Raw genomic sequence first — 5,795 nt, 5'->3', positions numbered from 1 at the left:
AATCAGGAATTCGCTCCATCGATCCTCTGCTTCGTCTGCAACGGAAAGCTACGTAACCTTTGTGGTTGTGGCCACCCACCGTGCTGCTTCCTGCTGTCGTCCTCGTCCCTACTACCTAGCTGGATACCTCTCTCGGACCTGCATGCTGCCACCTCCGTACCATCCGCAGCGCGCCCCGGTCCGAGCAGTCCCTCTCTGCTTCTGCTCCGCTCGACAAGCACTGTGCTTGCGCGGAACTGCACACCGCCATCATCCACCGCCACCGTGGCCGACTGGCCGGCGTGCGCTGCGCTATATAAGCAGCTAGCACCTAGCAGCACGGGGCACGGCCGCACGGCTCTACTCTCAGTGTCACACCGGCAGGGCAGGGCAGGCAAGGCATCATCGACCGACCGCGCGCGCAGCAGCAGCAGCAGCAGCTTCTTCCTCCGAACCGACACCTGCTGCTATCCACCATGGAGGCGCCGCTGTACCAGCCGCAGGACGCGTTGCTGCAGCAAGCGGTGGCGGCGGGCGCGCTGATGATGGCCGCCGGGAACAAGGCGCCTTCGGCCACGGCGGCGGGGCCGGGACCGGGACCGGGGCGGGAACAGTGCCCGCGGTGCGCGTCGCGGGACACCAAGTTCTCCTACTACAACAACTACAACACGGCGCAGCCGCGGCACTTCTGCCGCGCGTGCCGCCGCTACTGGACGCTCGGGGGATCCCTCCGCAACGTCCCCGTGGGCGGGTCCACGCGCAAGCGCCCGCGCCGCCCCACCCGCGCCATGGCCGCCGCCGTCGCCGCCGTCATGGCCACGCCTTCATCAACAACAACGACGACGACCCGCCTGGGCCGGCAGCAGCCCGTTCGCCTCCCCAGCACCGCTGCTGCAGGGCGCGGGAGGCGGCGGCCCTCCTCGTCAGCTCGCTGCTGCTGGGCTCAGTGTCCGCGTCGGCGGCGTCGGCGTCGGCGTTGGCGTCACCGTTGCTCGCGCTCGGCACAGCGCCGCTGCTGGAAGGCCGGCTTGGCTTCGACCTCGGCCTCGGGGACGCAGCGCTAGGCGCCGCCGCCGACGGGGCAGCTGCCGACTTGGCTCACCACCAGCAACTGTCGCTGGGCGCCGGGCCGCTCCCGTGGCCCGCGGCGACAGCGACGATCTTGGAGGGCGACCGCGCGGAGATGACGACGACGTGGAAAGCCGCTAGTAGCGTGTTCCCCTTCGCCGGGGCCGGCGCTCTGTGGCAGGAGCTCGCCGCGGCGGCGCCGGCAGTGGAGGCCGCCGGGCTGCACCACGGCGGCGCCCCGCACCTGCTCCTGTGACACGCTCACACGCGCGCACAAGAGGACATGTAGTTATGTCGTTTATTACATGCATGCATGGTGCTGGTACATGGTGGCAGCTGCGTCGTCTCTTGTGTTGGCTCATTTTTCACGTATTTATGGAGCCTGTCTAGACTGATCATCATGATATGGGATCAAGGTACTCAACTCTAGTACCCTACTGCTTGTTCTGTACTCAGCTCTAGTTGCCGAGATAACAAAAAAAAACTCTAGTACTCTACCACTAATTTGTTATATTAGTATACTCAACTCTAGTACTCTACAATTTGTTATATACTCAACTCTAGTACTCTAGTGTTTGTAATATACTCAACTCTAGCGACGTATTATCAGGTTCGTAGTTCAGGGTTAAAAACAGCGTGACATGCAACTTGAAGGTTGGAAAAGGGAATTGTTGGTGTTCGATGGGGATAGGATTCCGTCGCAACCCATCAGAAACGCGCCACACTCCCAGCGTATCGTTGCAGTCCTTCTCTGTCTACCTCATCCCGCCCCGCATGCATACCCTACCCCCACCCGCCTCACCCCGCCCCACATCCGTCGCTCCTCCTCCTTGACCCCCTTCTCTCTCCGCGCGTGCGGGGCCCAGGAGCCGGGATGATGATGAGCACGCCCCGTCCGCAGGACCCCAGGTGCATCGCGCACCCCATCCGCCGGCCCCTCGGCTCACCGCACCCCTTCCCACGGTGCCCGGGCCATGCCCCAATGACTCTCTGAACATACCTCTGAAACATGAAACACTTGCAACATGAAACACTTGAATGCAACATACGTCTAAAGCAGATGAAACATTTGGAACATGCACTCTGCAATATGTGTGTGAAACATATGCAACATCCCGATAAAACACTTGCAAGTTGCAACATGAAAACACTTGTTGCAACGTAAGATTGAAATTGAACATACTCTTGCAACATATGTGTGAAACATATGCAACATCCAGATAAAAAACGCTTGCAACATACGTCTGAAACAGATAAACATTTTGAACAAACGCTTGCAACATGCCTCTGAAACACTTTGCAACATCCCGATCTACTTTTGCAACATCCATATGAAACACTTGCAACATACCTTTAGAAACATATGAACACTTGAAACATACGCTTGCAACATATCTTAGGAGAAATGCTAGCTTTAATCTTTGGCTTTGTAATTTTAAAAATCAATGGTTGCTTCAGTCTGTCTGTTTCAAGGAAGACATCAGGTCATCCTTTTGCTATTGGTTGGATGCAATCAGTTAGCGACCTTTGTAAGTTTCTTGTGCCCTGTTAATTAATTTTGAAAAGTGCTGTGGGGATCTTCTCCACAATTTTTGCCTGAAAAAACATGTCAGTCGTGACACTCTAGTGGGAGGCGCCCCGCCATGTCAGACGCATTGAGAAACTCGATTACCGCCTTGATGGTTAGATCAGGGATGGGAGGTGGCGGAGCGAAGAGTACCACGGGCTTAGCTACCGTGAGCTTCTTCCGCTGGGGCACCGGGGGTGACGGAGCCTCGATGCGAGCGTGAAGTACGGCACGGCCGTGACGCCCTCGCGATCTCTGGCCACAGGAGGATGGTGGCGAGGAGGATGCCCGCACTGGCTCTGGTGATGAGGCTAGGGGGCGGGCGACAGGTGTGACTCCAACGACGCAGCTGACGTCACGGAGGTGAGCGAGGGCCCCGGGGCGGAGGAAGCAGAGGTGGTCCGCCGCTGGAGAAGGAGAGCGGCGGGCAAGTTGTATGGAACACCGCGGCGACGTGCTAGTTGGGGAATGTCGCTGTCTTTTTTATTTTGAGAAACGTGAAAGAATAAAGATAGAGGGAAACAGGCCTATTGGGCTAGTAGCTAGTGCACAGGCCTGGGAAGCGCGGCGTCCGGATGGTCGGACGCCTGCACTGTAGCATTTTCCGAATGGAAAATGTAGTGTACCCTATAAATGATGGTTTATCTGTGTGTATAAGTACCATACATGCGCGTGTATCATATCTCATTCTTCCCACGGCGAGATGCGTGTCGGATATATGCATACTGTCATAACATATTCCTTTGCTGACAATGTATATCGCCATTAGAGATGAAATCGGATCGAATATACAGATGGATATAAGGGATCCTGCATTCTATCCCATTTTTTCGATCTCACAATGCGAATAAAAATCATATCGAATACTGATATCTATCTCATGTACATATCAGAAATCTAATCTAATTTTAAGTATTTGGATTCAGATATGGTATAGATATCAAATATTCGGATTCAGATATGGACATCCATATCAGGTCTTGATCCTTCAGAACAGACGGATATAGGAAAAAATATGCATCTCGTTTTCATCCCTGGTCGTCATCCATGCTCGTCGAACCTGTTCTCGACTTCATTTGCATCCTAAAAACTTAAAGCAAAATTTGAACTCCATGAAGCATCCAGCTTCTATATCGTGTCGAAAGACGTCCTTTGGCATAAATATGACCTGGTGAGTCCAACTAAAACGGTTGGAAAATGTCAATTTTTGTTTAACAAAAAAGGTTGAAGCAACAACCCAACCGCGTATAATTGGGCAGGTGTCGAATTCAGCCCACTACAAACGCAGCCTGAAGGGGCCAAGCTACAAAGAAATCATTTCTGGCCAAGCGGACCAAGACTCAAAAGCATTTTTTACTTTAAGACAAGCAAGGACCGCGCGTAGCGCGAGTGACAGGAGGCTGTGGCTTCTCTGTGCCGACCTGCGTTCGAGTCCAGACTCGGCGTTAAAAAAATTAATAATTTTAGTTGTCTCTCGCGTAAATGTGCTATAATGAGTCTGATGATGTTGTATCTGTATCCACATAAATTACGTGATAAAATACTACTTTTCAAACCATTATCTAGACGTTTTTCTTTCTGAATTTTCAGAATAATTTTAGAGGTAAACAGCTCAATCGAAAACTCAAATAGGAGCATTCTGAAAAGAATATTAATTTCAAAACTGCAAGAGCTATAGTCTAGACGATATGGCTAAAATAGACCGTGCTTGTTTTTAAATATTTATTTGAAATATAATTATTATGACCCTTAGGTCATTTGTTTTGCATTTTAAAAAGAAGGATTTAAAAAAAACCGACGTACGCACAACGGCTGCTAACCAGGCACCTTGCGTCAAATCAATTGGCGCTAGTCGTTACCACTTACCACCGAACTAAAAGTTTAAAAATCTGCTCGAGTCTTGACGACCAATTGGCAGTATAAGGGTGCGTTTAGTTGCCTAAACTTTGCACATCCAAAAAGCATCGTGCACTGCAGTAGTACTATAGCATTTCGTTTGTATTTGGTAATAATTATTCAACCGTTGACTAATTAAGTTTAAAAATTCGTCTCGCAAAGTACAACCAAACTGTATAATTAGTTATTTTTTTACCAACATTTAATACTCCATGCATGTATCCAAAGATTTGATGTGATATGATGTGATGGAGAATTTTGTACTGTGCAAATTTTAGAGGTGCAAAGTTGATGCAACTAAACAAGGGCTAATAAGTATATATTTGTAAATTTTGACTTAGGTATTTATTTAAAAAATAATATTTAAAAATATAGAAATAAAAGTTCTTTTCACGACACCTACAATGACGTGACCCCATCCCACTCCCTCTCATTCAGTCATTCTGGCCCGTCCTTGTCGTGTCGGGTGCCGCCATAGTCAATAGAGGCGTGTTTGTTTCCCTGGAATGAAAGCTAGATGCAGACTCGTAGGCTGCAGGAGGCCATATTTGTTTGCCTGGACACGTTTTGGGCCTGGGCAGCATGCTGCTTAAAGCAGCTGGGAGCCAGGCCTGGAAAAACGACCACCCTTTGTTTCTGAGGCTTTTACATATATGTTATTAAGAAAGTTTGTAATTATACAGAAGTCATTAAAAAAGGTGACCGCACGCAGGTGTCACTGTTCTAAACTTCATTGTCTTACACGCCATTCTATCCTTGTTCTGTTTGTTTTTCGCCGTTTGGTAGCCCTTACAGGTGGGACCGACCAGTGAAATTGTCCATATTACCCTTGAACGGTGGAGATTGTGTTGACTATGATTCACCGCCACGTTAGTTTTCTTGTCTCTCTGTCTCTTCTGCTCCTCTCCTCTTGTCCAGGGAAGGAACCCCGGCCGCTACCGTGAGCACACCAATCCCCTATGATTTGCACCACCAGCCGCCAATCTCGGATCCTAGCCGTCCGCACCTCGCCGCGGCCTTCCTCCGCGCCACGAATGGTGGCCTCTGCCTATTGTCTTCTTCCAAGGACCTAACCGAACCCAAGGCGGTAGGTGCCAGCTAAAGTCTGAAGGCGACCACCAGGATCGGGCGGCGATGGCGACCACCATGAGGGAGAGGCGCCTGCCGCCGGCGCTGCCCCTGGCCACACTCATCGACCGAGCTCCGCACGGGGGGCTCCGACGCCCGGCCCTGCTCTATGGCCACGCCGCCTTCGCCAAGCGCGGCAAGGACAACTTCCTCATCA

The 5,795-nt window shown here is 51.3% G+C and overlaps 1 pseudogene; it reads left to right on the top strand.

Moving 5' to 3' along the window:
• The first annotated feature begins 455 nt into the window (after nucleotides 1–455).
• On the top strand, nucleotides 456–1,391 carry LOC136534350 (dof zinc finger protein MNB1A-like; annotated as a pseudogene).
• Nucleotides 1,392–5,795: the final 4,404 nt, after the last annotated feature.

This window comes from Miscanthus floridulus, unplaced genomic scaffold, assembly GCF_019320115.1.
Source record: "Miscanthus floridulus cultivar M001 unplaced genomic scaffold, ASM1932011v1 os_1835, whole genome shotgun sequence".
Lineage (NCBI taxonomy): Eukaryota > Viridiplantae > Streptophyta > Magnoliopsida > Poales > Poaceae > Miscanthus > Miscanthus floridulus.
Note: the sequence above shows the minus strand (reverse complement) of the source record. Positions and strands in the feature narration are given on the sequence as shown.